The 14,296-nt window shown below is 48.3% G+C and overlaps 1 protein-coding gene across 3 annotated transcripts in view; it reads right to left on the bottom strand.

The window, feature by feature from the left end:
- Positions 1–14,296, bottom strand: part of TANC2 (tetratricopeptide repeat, ankyrin repeat and coiled-coil containing 2) — a 2,520,149-nt gene that overhangs the window by 1,105,883 nt on the left and 1,399,970 nt on the right. The gene's annotated exons all lie outside the window — the stretch shown is intronic.

The following is a 14,296-nucleotide window of genomic DNA, read 5'->3' as shown; positions in this document are numbered from 1 at the left end:
TACCTGCCGCTAGGGGAGGCCCCAGGAAATATGAGAAAATATAGGCCTGATAGAAGGAATTCTATGGTCTAGAAGTAGAAGGTTCCCAGTCGTCACAAGAATGCACAACAAGCACTGTCCACTTAACTGCGGTAAGGAGAGGCTTGAGGTTGGTGATGGTGCTCCATTAACGCCTTCCCTCCCCCCACTGCAATCACCTCCTGTAAACTGGAGGACAGTACTGTGCAAATCTCTCCCTCCAATGTACCATGGCCTGGCAAAGAATATCCTTGTGCGTATATTGGTGTAATATGTGTATGCTCATTATGTTTGTTCATGCATAAAATGCTAATAAAAAAAGAGCTGACAAAAAAAGCCCTATTTTGTGAACAGTGGGTTTTAACAAGATACTGATCACTCAATTCATGTCACCAAAGTGAAACTGGTGCCCTATGCACTTATATTGCAGAAAAAGGATTCTATGACTTTGTCTTGATTAAAGTAAAAAGTCCATGATGCCTCCTCAGTGATGAGAATTATCGGCAGTGGTTGGCTACAATGCGTGTGCTCTCTTGGTAGTTTGAAACAAACGTTTATCGATGATTAATGTTATGGTCAATTACTCTTAAAGCACAGGGACCCAAAAGTGATAAGTACTGTCTGCAAATTACTGAGGCAGAAGAAAAAAGTCAAAGACCGTTTAATACTCAGACAACCTTTGACTGATCTACTTTTCAAGTGGAAACATAATTGTTTAGATGCACGTTAGAAAAGCAATTGCAGATACAATGAATGCATACAGTTTATACTAAAACGTTCCCCAGACATTTTCTGAAGAATAAGTGTCTCCACCAGTAACCAATATATTTGGAGAAGGACAAAAAATACAGGTCTGTGACACGGAATGTTTATAAGCAAAGGGCATTGACTTTGGACTTTATGCAGACTGGCAACTACAACAATGCTCCTTGCGATAATCAGTGATGGAAGGTATGAGAAACATTTACTACCATCATCTGAAGATGACAAGCCAAGTAGAGGCACCTTCTCCTAACGAGGTATAGTTGATAAAAAATGCTCTAAGACCAAATGTTGGTGTGGGCGCCCATGGAGGAGTCAAATCTAATGACTCGAAATCTCAACATGTTTAACAGGAGTCGCATACAGTAAATGTCCAGGAATCCGTTGACAAACTTTCCTCTGATTAAAGTCTGAGCTTTAACATACTGCAGATCTTTCACTCCACAAGGACTAGCGCGTATTGTCTGAATGGCAGAGCCAAATCATTTAAATCGCTTGCAATTAAGGTGTAGCAAGTGACCAATGTATAAGTACAATGCCAACTTGCAGAGGTTCTGACCAGTTCTATCACGAAGAATGTTAAAGAAATATTGATAAATTGCATCCTTGTGGACTGTGCATGTCAGTTCTTTCTGGAGCAACTCAAATGAGGGAAGCACCACAAGCTGGCTACATTTCTCTGGATAAGGTGGAATACAACATCAGCCACTCCACATGATGTAGATGGATTCCAACTATTTAGCAGCAATAGTGTTGAAAGCCATAGACAAGACCAATGATTTAATGGTTCCCACACCATATTCAGCCACAATCAACCTCATGTTGTCCAATACGGTCAAAACCAAAACAAGGTAGATTGGGATCAGGGATATTCTGCACTTCAATTAGGTTTTGTGGTTGTATAATCACTGCTTATTTCAAGACCTTAACATGGGAGTGGAGCTGCAAATTGATTCATTTGGAGAGCGTTCTGTCAGATTGCGTTCATTATTAAAATATAACCATAGTCTTTAAATCCCTTGGCATAATCTCTGTTTTAGAAGGTGGTAAAACACCAACGAATTTTGGTTGTATACATAATGTTTCATGTAATTTGAATGGGGGTAATAATTCAACAAAATTAAGAGCCATACTTCAATGGTTAATGGTAAACCAACCTCATGATTCTTCTTCAAGAGACGCGTTTTAAAAAAAAGTATGCCTCTACCTGAATGGCCAAAATGTATAAAACAGGCCTTTTTGTCCTCAGCAGATGCCGCTATTAGGGGTTGTAATTCTTATCACCTGTCACTATTAAGGGGAAGCCCTTGAGACTATGAGTGATCTCCTAGCTAAATGGGTGATGGAGAATCTGAAACTGGGGGAGCAAACTATCCACCTAATCAGCTATTATGCCCCCCGTATATGATGAAACTCTAGCATTGGAAAAAATGGCTGACCTTTTAATCCCGCTACAAAGGGCCTTAATCATCAGATGGGATTTCAATTTTATTCAGAACTTAGATTTGGACTCCTCCCGAAAGAACAAATCACAAAATAAACAATTAACTGCCAGATATTTGAATAGTATAATGCGGGACTTCGCTCGTTGATCCATGGCGGTCTCAGTACCACGCCAGTAAGGAATTCAAGTGTTTTTCAAAAAAATATAGCACAGCATGCAGAACTCAACTCTTTTTAATTTCCCATTAGTGTGAAAGTGGGGAGTCTTGGATTATTCCTAATCCCTTTTCCGACCACTCTGACCCAGTAGTTGAGACAAAAATCGGTCCAAGGGACTGACCCAGATGGACATTAGACAAAACCCTACTATCAGATGAGGACTGGATAAAAAATAAAAATATGCAGTCACTACTTGCAGAGTTTGCCATTAGAAACGTGGGATCTGCCTCACCTTTTGCGGTATGGGATTCCTGTAAGGCTTATATCAGAGGTGAGGCAATTAAACGTAAAGCCAGAATCATCAAAGAGAAGAAACGACTAGCTAGACATCGCCAATATAATTTTGCTGAGGCAATAAATCAATTTTTCATTCTATTCCGAAACAAGTCCCTCAATTTAAAACAGGCCAGATTAAATATCAGAAAATGTATGAATATCAGGAAATAGTCAATCAAAAAACTTGCCTCCAAAATTGATATGAAGAAAGTGAACATGCAGGCAAATTTCTAGTATGGTCCGTAAAAAAAAATCGAACCAATGCAATGGTGAAATCTATCTTTGATGATGCGAAAGGTCAAAGTGTCCACCAGGCAGACGAGATCAATAAGGTCTTTCTACCACATTATGAAAGACTATATACAGCTCCGACACCTAAACCTCTAGAAGAAATTTATATATTTTTTAATAGAATCACGCTACCATAATTAACTCCCTCTCAGGAAGCCCAACTGGTAGCACCAATTTCAGAAATAGAGATCAGTGCAATCATAAAAAATACACCTAACAGCAAAGCCTGTGGCACTGATGGAATACCCATCAAATTCTATAAAATATTTTTGCCACAGTTAAATAATTTATTGCTTTCGTTATACATTGCAATCTTGACAGGTTGCAATATCCCCAAGACTTTTGCCGAAGCAGTGGTAGTTCGCTTTTTAAAGAAGGGGAAGCCACCAGATATACACGGATCGTATCGGCCCATTAGTCTCTTAACCCCTTGAGTGCCCGCCCCTTTCCCCGCCCTGTGCCGGCCGTTGCATTAGCGGGCGGGGTTTATGACGAGCTGGTCTCGTCATGGGCACTGCGCAACCGCGGCCCATGACGAGACCAGCTCGTCATGGGCGCTCAAGAGGTTAAATAACGACTACGAATTTCTCATGAAAATAATGGCAACAAGAATTTCCTTAGTCGCCCAAAGTCTGGTTCACGAGGACCAATGTGGCTTTTTACCAGAAAGATTTCTCACCAACAATACTTAGGGGCTGATTACGATGGCGGGTGGCCTAGTCCGCCCGTTATCGTAGCGGTGTTTGGGACCACCCGCCAGACATGCGGCGGTCCTACCACTGTGATTAGGATGCGCCCGCCATAGTGGCGGTCGCATCTAGGGCTTTTAACATTGTGGGCGGTGCTGCTGGCTGCAGCATCGTACGCAATGTTAAAAATGCTTGCAATGCATTTCCCTGCACTACGTGGCAGGCACCACACGGTACGTGCCACTTGGTGCATGGAAATGCAGGGGGGTACCATGGGTACCCCCCAGTGCAGCAACACCCCACCAAACAAGGGGGACCCGCAACGAGCCTACAAACCCAACCCCGCCAGCCTTTCCATGGCGTCACTGCCACAATTTTAGGGGTCTGGCACCGTCCGCCAGGCAATCGGTGCGATTGCCTTTGGCAGTAAAGCGGTGGACGGTCTTTGCATACACCGCGGTACCCACCGCCATCCTAATTTGGCAGTGGGTAATACGCTTGGTGATGGTGGAAGGACCGCCGGCCCGGCGGTCCTTCCGCCATCATAATGACCCCCTAACTTCTTAACTCAGGCCATCGATTTTTTCTCATATAATAACACGAAAGCGGCAATCATCATGATTGACGCAGAAAAAGCCTTTGACATGGTAAAGTGGAATATTCTTTTCCCAGTTCTGAAGAAATTTGATTTCCCCCTAGTCATAGTAGACCTACTCATGAAATTATACAGCAAGGACCAGGCGAAAATAGCTATTAATGCATGTACTGCTGGTACAGTGGAGATTCAGAGGGGAACGTGGCAAGGCTGTCCAATGTCCCCGGTTTTATTTGCCTTGTATATTGAGCCATTAGCCAATTTGATACGCCAGAACCCCTTAATCACACCTCCAATAACTGGGGCATCCAAATTGAAGTTATTTGCAGATGATTTAATTCTCTATCTTAAGGCAGAAATGGCAAATATTAAACAAACATTTGATACGATTGAAACATTGCCGAAGCTGGGGGTGGGTCATAAAATTAACAACAGTGAATCGGAGATTTTACTATTTAATTGCCACAACCAGATTCTGCCCCAGGTCCTTCAGAGTCGGGTGGAAAAACACAATCCAATTCGATATTTAGGTATCTAGGCTTTCAAATGATTTTACACAACTTTTCACACACAATTATATTACAAAGTTTCATAAACTTAGCAAGATCCTGAATAGCTGGAATAATTTACCTTTATCTTTAATTGGAAGGGCTGCATTGATAACAAGCATTTACAATGCAATGGTCTCGGCATTGGTAAAGTTAGAGCTATTGGCATTGCTCATGACATTATTTTTGTTTATGGTTTTGTTTTTAACCTCTTCGATGCCGATGACGGAACGGTTCCGTCATGCACGCCGGTTGGGCTGTGCTTATGACGGAACCGTTCCGTCATGGCCCCGCCCGCGCTCAAATCTTTCAGCACTGCGCGGGAATCCGCGCAGCGCTGAAGAGGTTAAAACATTTAAAGAAACGGCATTGTAATGAGCAATGCCAATCGCTCTCTTCACTGATGTAAATAAACAGACACACTTGGACACTCACTGCAGGAGGATGTAAACAAAGCCACACACACACGTGGACCCCCTCACAACAGCGGGATGTAAACAAAGCCCCCCCCCACACACACGAGGGCACCTTCACTGCAGCAGGATGTAAATAAACAAGGACACACTTGGACACTCACTGCTGAAGGATGTAAACAAAGTCACACACACACACGAGGGCACCTTCACTGCAGCGGGATGTAAATAAACAAAGACACACTTGGACACTCACTGCTGAAGGATGTAAACAGACACACACACTCACTGCAGCGGGATGTAAACAAAGTCACACACAGGATGGCACCTTCACTGCAGCGGGATGTAAATAAACAGACACACTTGGACACTCACTGCAGAAGGATGTAAACAAAGCCACACACACGTGGACCCCCTCACTACAGCGGGATGTAAATAAACAAAGACACACTTGGACACTCACTGCTGAAGGATGTAAACAAAGTCACACACACACGAGGGCACCTTCACTGCAGCGGGATGTAAATAAACAAAGACACACTTGGACACTCACTGCTGAAGGATGTAAACAAAGTCACACACACACGAGGGCACCTTCACTGCAGCGGGATGTAAATAAACAGACACACGTGGACCCCCTCCCTTCAGCTGCATGTAAACAAACACCCAGCCAGCAGGCCCTCGGGACAGGATGTAAACAGCCGCACGCAGTGAAAGGCGCCCCTCTGAAGTGGGAAAATCCACGGCCCATCAGCCCTGACAGCCCCACAATGGGGCCGCATCGCCCCAATGAGGAGACAAAGCCCCAGCCTGACGGGACACAAGTGGGTCTTGTAACAGCCGCCCTGGGGGTCAGAGCCCCACGCCTCATCGGAGGGGGGGGGGGTCGAGGTCTTGTAACAGCCGCCCTGGGGGGGGGGGAAGAGGGGGCTCAGGCCCCCACGCCTCATCGGAGGGGGGGGGATTTCGAGGTCTTCTAACAGCCGCCCTGGGGGTCAGAGCCCCACGCCTCATCGGAGGGGGGGGGGGGGTCGAGGTTTTGTAACAGCCGTCCTGGGGTTCAAGCCCCCACGCCTCATCGCTTGGAGGACACGCGTGGGGTCAGATGGGAAGCACATGCTCAGGGGGCAGTGTCTGCTCTGGAACTCATATTACTGTCCTGAAAGAAACATGCTTTCAGTGGAAAAAGGAAGCGCTGCAATCTGGCTGTGCCAAGGCGCGCAGAGGAAAGGGTCAGACGCCCGAAGGGGATCAAGGGATTGGGTAATGCTGTGCAGCACTGCTTGCTTTATCCAGCCCGCCACACTACAGAGGATAGGCAGTGAGGGCCCCGCCTGAGCCAAGGTTCTGTCTCCGGAAGGTTTTATCTGCTCTCCCTAGAGTACCGTCCTGATTAATTGGAGCGGTCCTCGTCTCAGCCGAGCTCAGTTGATGTCCGTGACTGCCAGCGCAGGAGCCGCATTTACCACAGGGTAGGGCTCAGAGGCTTTCGCTTTTCTCTTGTTACGTCTCGCAAAGCAGTATTTGCTAAATGCTTCCAAGGTCTCTCAGGAAGACGTTGCTATTTACGACCAGAACAAATTAACTTAAAAAAAAACAAAAAAAAACAAAGAAGAGGGGGGGTAAGTATTTTCAGATTTGAGGCACTAGCGTGCAGCTATTTTTCCTAGAAGCCTGCCAAACCCAAGACAGTGCGTTTAAATAAAGGTGGAGGGGAATTACGTCAGGCGATGGAAGGGGGAGGGTTACACCGGGAGCCTGCTCTTTCTACGCTTTTGGGATTCCATGGATTTGTCCGTCTCCAACAGGAAGAGCCGCAAACCTAGGTGTCCTGGCCATACTCCAATAATAGAGATCATACTCTTGGCTTTGTCCTACCCGCCCGTGTGAGGGTTAACAGTAATGCACCCTCGAATGTGCAATGCGTTGACAATTTGCAGCACGCGAGCATTTCCTTATCAGTCCCAGTACCGGCCGTCCTCAAGGGGGCGCGCGAGCAGGTTCCTATCAGTCCCAGTACAGTCCGTCCCCAAGGGGGTGCGCGAGCATGTCCCTAGCTAGCAGTCCCAAGCATGCTTGTCGGACATCAAGGAATCAATTCCGCGTCTCTCAAGCTCTTGGAAGTTAGTTGAAAGGGTGCCCCCCCCCCCCTCCTCCAGCCAGTAAGAAGAGCCAAGCCGCGGGAGTGAGTCTCGAAAGGCAGCTGGCCCTCGCACGCACAAAGCCAAAAACGTGCACCAGACATCAAATAATTAGGTGGGGGTAGGTAGGGGGTGGAGGTCATTGACTTTTTCTGAAGGTTCCTTGAAAAGCGCTTCCTAAATTGCTCTACCTAATCGAATCAAGATGGACCCACAGATCAGGCACGTGATTGCACTGGTAATCCCGAGTTCCGCTGTGAACACTAGCATGGTAACACGGGGGGCTAGTGGGATAAACACATCTGCCGCTCCCTGTTTTTATGACGAAATGCTGGATTTACCAATACGCCAATATCGAGTAGGCCGGCTACTCAGAGGGAGCAGACGCAAAGGCTCACGCAGGGTTCATGCAACACATCAACAGGACATGTGGAACAAGCACACCACCGCCTTTCTCCGAGGCGAAGCAGAAATGCCTCGGAGAAAGGCAGCGGCGGTTTCGAATTCGGGGGCGTGTTTTCCTTTTCTCTCCTCTTGCCATTGGCTGGAGGAGATAATTAGAAAAGTTGGAAAAAACACGCCCCCGAATCCGAAAAGGACGGGGCCTGTTCGGAGTGACGGACCTCTTCTCCAATGGCTGGCCAGCATTCAAGAGGCCAGCCAATGGAGAACAGGGGAGAAGAGGGGCGGGTTCAAGCCCCTCTTCTCCAAGTCATTAAATCTCGGATCGAGACTGCGCAAGCGCAGCCTTCGAGCCGAGACCTAAAAATGATGGCACTTCCATTATTTATTGTTGTTTTTTCAAATTTTCTCATCAAGATTCCATACACTAATTTCACAGAAATAGATCAATTAGTTCGGAAATTTATTTGGAGAGGGAAGAAACTACAGACCAAGTTAACATTGCAATTGAGACAGGAAGAAGGTGGTCTAAGGCTTCCTTATCTACAAAAATATTTCCACGCTTCTTTCCTAGATCGGTGTGGACATGCATTATCAGCACAGGATTATGGCCCTAATTTCTACATACATCAAATGTTATTGGAAAAAAATATAGATCTCAAATCTTTTAATAAAATCCCTAAGCTACCCAAATTCTACCGATATAAGACACCCCGCAAAATCCATGGTAGAATCCATTGATTAAAAGAGGAATATCAATTTACACCTTTACACCCAGAAACTAAACTGCTACACTGTAGGGAACTAGGAGTTGCAATCGATACACAGACATTGAAGAATTGGGAAAGGCTGGGAATCTATCAAATAAAAGATTTTGTAAAACAAGGGGAGATAAAATCTTGGGGACACAATAGACAAGATAAAATAGAAGAAGTCTCGACCCTAATATTTTCCTATCTTCAAATTTCAAGCATAATGAAAAAATTACGACTCCCGGAGGGCCCACTTCCCGAAGCCGTCACTTATGCATTGTATATCAAACAAATGGCAGGAATCGGGAACTGGTATCAAATCTTGCAGCAATATATCTAGGATCATGTAGTCCCGAGCGCCTTCAAAAATTTCAGGAGACTATGGGCTGTCGCATAGAGACAACCCAATGGCAGGACTATAATAGATGGTCCACCAAGGCCATTCGTGGGGCGAACTATAAACGAATGCCATTTTTCTCATAATGGCAAATATACTATACCCCCACTAAACTGCACAAATTGTTTCGAAAACATCATTGGATTGTCCGCGATGCAATCATTCAAGAGGGGACTGGTTTCATATGTGTTTCTCCTGCCCGAAATTGACCGTCTATTGGACTAGGGTCTTTCAATCGGTTAGCTAACAACTCGAATGTAGCATAGACCCCAATCCAATGGTATTGTTTTTTTAATGTATTGATTTTTCAACAAGAAATAAGAACATAAGCCGGCTCAAACCAGCCTTACAATGCGACATCACTTAACCAATATGGAAGATGGCATAATGTCCACAGTAGCTTACATAGTTTGTGTCTATATTACATCGATTTAGCTACTAGCTGTATTACACAGGAGTCATGTGTATAATTCCATCTATACGCTATACATTCTACACGATTTCCCTCCACCCACACACATACCCATCATAGAGTTGGGCGCATGATCTATAGGACTTCAGTACTTTCCACTGCTTCTTCCGCTGCGGCGGATCGCCCCTGTAGGTATGTTTGCAAAGGCTCCCAAATGTCCTGCGGACGGGACATGAGTGGCATCAATTCCGCATACACTGTCAGCTGTTCCTTGCAGAATGTAAGGTCCCGCAGACAATCCTTAAACTTGGGTGCCCTTCCCCTTCCCCATTTGCAGGCCCCCCTGCGATAAGGCAGGAGAAAGCCTAGCAATATTTACCTTCTGAAGGACGCTTCGAGGTCTTTAGTGTACCCCAATAGTGTGATGATAGGGCTGTTAGCTATGTGTATCCCTGTCATCTGGCTGAGAGTTTCGATTACTGTTTCCCAGTATGTCTTGATGGAGGGCATTCCAAGGCCAAGTGCAGAAACTCGGCTCCCTCTCTCCCACATCTGTCACAGTTATCGTTATCCCGAAGTCTAAACCGGCATAGTCTTACTGGAGTGTAGTTGAGGCGGTGGAGGTACTTGAAGTGTATTTTACGCACTCTATTGCTGGCCGAGATTCACCCCGTTTGCTGACAGCAAAATGTCCATTGGCCGGCGGTGAGAGGGGCATCCAGGCCAGCATCCCATCTGGACCGCGAGGTTTGGGCAGTGAGTGGCTATATGCTTGGTTGGCTCGTTACAGCATAGATACTACATGTGCCGGAGTGGACCGTTGGAGTAATGCGTGTAATGGAGCCAAAGTGCGGGGTTCGGTTGGAAAGTCGGGGGTGGCAGACTTGACATCGTGGCGGAGCCTTACACACATAAAGCACAAGTTACTTACTTGTGTAACGATATATCTGTTCTGTACATACCTTTTTCGCGCCAGAAGCGCAGAGCCATGCCAGAGACCGACGACTGCTGCAATAGAACTAGGGCCCTGAAAGGGATGCCCTGAACCCTAGAGAACAGTTCACAGAACGGGGAGGATGGGCGGGCGGTAAGGAATCTATCACTAACTAATGTCTCTTACAGATATATCGTTACACAAGTAAGTAACTTGTGTATCTAAAAGAGACAAATGAGTGATAGATTCCTTACCTTAGAATACATACCCAAACAATACCAACCCTGGTGGTGGGTCTGCGAAGTGAGATTACACCAGAAAGTCACGGAGAACTGAACGGCCAAAGAAGTTGTCTCTCCGGACCTGACTGTCAAGGCAATAGTGCTTAGTGAAAGTATGCAACGAGGCCCAAGTGGCTGCCTGACAGATGTCTTGCAGGGGGACACCACATCCCAATGCTGTAGTAGCTGCAGTCGCCCTGGTAGAATGGGTGTGCAGCCCAACCGGAGGTTCCTTTCTAGCCAGAGATTAACAGGCTTTAATGGGTCCAGACGGTGGAGCCTCTCCTCTTCTCTTGAAGGGTGCGGAGGCGGAAAGAAAGTGGGCAGAGTTGCAGTTTGCCCGAGATGAAAGGCAGAGACTACTTTTCATAGAAAGGAGAGACACGGTCGAAGCACAACCTTGTTCGGCTGAATCGCCAGGAAAGGAGGTTAGCAGGAAAGAGCCTGGAGCTCACTCACCCGCCGAGCGGAGGTGATGGCCACCAGGAAGACAGTTTTCAAACTCAATAACCTCAAAGGACAGTTATGAAGAGGCTCAAATGGAGCGCACATCAGATATGTGAGAACCAGGTTCAAGTCCCATTGAGGCATCACAAAAGGAATATGAGGGAAAAGGTGAGTAATGCCTTTGAGAAATCTATTGACAACCGGGGACTTCAAAAGAGAGGGCTGATCAGGCAACCTAAGAAAGGCTGAAAGAGCAGAGAGGTAGCCCTTGATAGTGCCCAGAGCAGAGCCGTGCTGGGCCAAAGAAAGGAGGAACAATAGGACCTCAGAAAGAGGGGCAGCAAGAGGATCAACAGATTTTGCTGTGCACCAGGCCACAAATTGTTTCTACTGACAGGCATACACCATTTTAGTGAAGGGACGCCTGGCTGCCAAAATCACATTACAGACTTCGGAAGGCAAGTCAAATAGAATCAGCTGTCGCCGCTCAATCTCCACGCAAGGAGGTGGAAGCTGGACAGGTTCGGGTGGAGGACCGTCCCCTGTTGCTGCGACAGGAGATCCTCCTGAAGAGGCATTCTGATCGGGGGATCCACGCTCATACTGAGTAGCTCGGGATACCAAACTCTTCGAGCCCAGTACGGTGCCACAAGAATGACTTGGGCCCGGTCGCGTCTGATCTTCTTCAGCACTCTGGGCAGAAGTGGTATAGGCGGAAAGGCGTACAACAGACCGCGACTCCACTCGGGACGAAAAGCGTCGCCTAGCGAGTGCTGTCTTGGAAACTCCAACGCGCAGAACTGCTGACATTGCGCGTTCTCTTCGGTGGCTTATAGATCTAACCAAGGTTCTCCCGACTGCTGAAAGAGACCTTGCACCACCTCCGAGTGCAGACGCCATTCGTGATCCAACATGCACCGTTGGCTGAGTTCGTCCGCCCTGGCTTTCAGTAAACCTGCCAGGTGTTGAACCACCAAGGAAATGCCTTGATGTTCCAGCCACGTCCAGAGACGTAGAGCCTCCTGACATAGGGTCCACGACCCCACCCCACCCTGTTTGTTGCAGTACCACATGGCGGTGGTGTTGTCTGTGAACACCTGCACTACTCTCCCCTTGACAGAGGGAAGGAATGCTTTGAGTGCAAGTAGGATCACCCTGAGCTCCAAAAGGTTGATATGGAGCTTGGATCTCTGCCTCTCCCATGTGGCCGCCCCATCCCAGGGGGGGCGCGTCCGTCACTATTGTGTGCTCCGGTTGGGGAAGGGAGAGGAATCTGCTGCTGTCCCAATGCTGGATCGTGAGCCACCACTGCAAGTCCTGTGCAGTGCCCTCTGAGATCTGGACGTAGTCAGACAGGTTCCCCCGATGATGCGTCCACTGGAACTTCAGGTCCCACTGCAGAGCCCGCATATGCCATCTGGCATGATTGATCAGCAGGATGCAGGAGGCCATGAGGCCCAGCAGCCTCAGTGTCTTCCTGACTGAAACTCAGGACCAGGGCCGAAAGATCGGAATCATAGTCCGAATGTCCCGGACTCGCTGTTCGGAAGGATAAACCCAAAACTGCGCCGTATCCAGAACTGCTCTGATGAAGAGAAGCTTCTGAGAGGGAATCATGTGCAACTTCGGCACGTTGATGGAAAACCCCAGCAAATGCAGGAGGTCGGCTGTAGTCTGGAGGTGGGAGACGACTTCCCGGGGCGAGCCCGCTTTCAACAGCCAGTCGTCGAGATAGGGGAAGACTGAAACCCTGATCTGAGCAGATGAGCTGTGACCACTGCCATCACTTTCGTGAACACCCGAGGGGCGCTGGTAAGGCCGAAAGGGAGCACGGTGAACTGAAAGTGCTCGTGGCCCACCGTGAACCGTAGGTAACGCCGGTGGGCTGGCAGGATGGGAATATGAAAATAAGCATCCTGCAAGTCCAACGCTACCAGACAGTCTTGCGGGTCTAGCGCAGACAAGACCTGAGCTAGCGTGAGCATCTTGAACTTCTCCTTCTGGAGGAAGCGATTGACGTTCTGGAGGTCTAAGATAGGGCGCAGAACTTTGTCCTTCTTTGGAACCAAGAAGTAGTGGGACTGACAACCCCGACCTACTTCTGGCGTCGGAACGCGCTTGATGGCCCCCTTGGCCAAGAGGGCCGTAACTTCCTGCTGGCGAAGTGTCAAGTGTTCCCCCGACATGCGGTGGTACTGAGGTTGCGTGGCTGGAGGGGTAGATTCGAAGGGGAGGGAATAGCCCCTGCGGACTATTTGCAGAACCCACCTGTCCGAGGTTATGGAGTGCCAGTGGGGAAGGTGATGGCGAATCCTGCCACCCACTGGCGTCAGGTGGGCCTGAAACACAGAACTAGGAAGGTTTAGAGGCGGTGGCGGCAGGGGAGGTGGCGGACTGACCCGTCCGCTGTCCTCGGGAACCACCACGTCGGGTCCCATGTCTGCGGCTGCGCTGAGACTGTGGCTGCGCAGCCTTGCGGGTCTGGAAAGAACGCGCCTGGGTGCCCCGACCTGGACCTCGAAAGGACCGAAAAGTAGACCCCGAGGGAGAACGCGAGGTGGCGAGACCCAAGGACTGGGCCATAGCCCGAGAGTCCTTAAAGCGTTCTAGGGTACTATACGCCTTATCAGCAAAGAGGCGTGTACCGTCAAAGGGCATGTCCAACAGGTTGTTCTGGATATCCCCAGAAAAGCCAGTAGTTCGGAGCCAAGCATAACGACGGAGCGCCACAATTGTGGAAAGTGCCCTACCGAGAGAATCAGCCGTGTCAAGCCTACAACGAGTAGTACATTTTGCAGCATCTCTCCCTTCGGTAATGGCTTGGGAGAGAACCGCCCGTGCTTCCACAGGGCACTGAGGCAGCACCTGTGCCACAGTGTCCCACACAGAATGGGAATAGCGGCCTAGCAGGCACACAGTATTCACCACCCGCAACCCAGAGCTGGCAGATGTGAAAATCTTTTTCCCAAATTGCTCCAGTTTCCTAGATTCCTTGTCCGGAGGAGCAGAAGGAAGGCACTCGGCGAGGCAGAAGCCTGGACAACCAGACTCTCAGGCGTCGGGTGTTGTGTGAGAAAGCTGGGATCTCCCGGCACCGGGCGATGGTGGCGCGCCACACCCTTGTCTACAGGGACACCTGTGTTAGGTTTAATCCAGGTGCCCAACAGGATATCAGTAAGCGCTTCATTGAAGGGCAGTAACGGCTCAGCAGAGGAAGACTGCGGCTGCAGGACCTCTGTCACGAGATTGGTCCTGATAGGCACAGAAGGGAGCTCG

The sequence above is a fragment of the Triturus cristatus genome, chromosome 1_1, assembly GCF_964204655.1.
Source record: "Triturus cristatus chromosome 1_1, aTriCri1.1, whole genome shotgun sequence".
NCBI classification, from domain to species: domain Eukaryota; kingdom Metazoa; phylum Chordata; class Amphibia; order Caudata; family Salamandridae; genus Triturus; species Triturus cristatus.
Note: the sequence above shows the minus strand (reverse complement) of the source record. Positions and strands in the feature narration are given on the sequence as shown.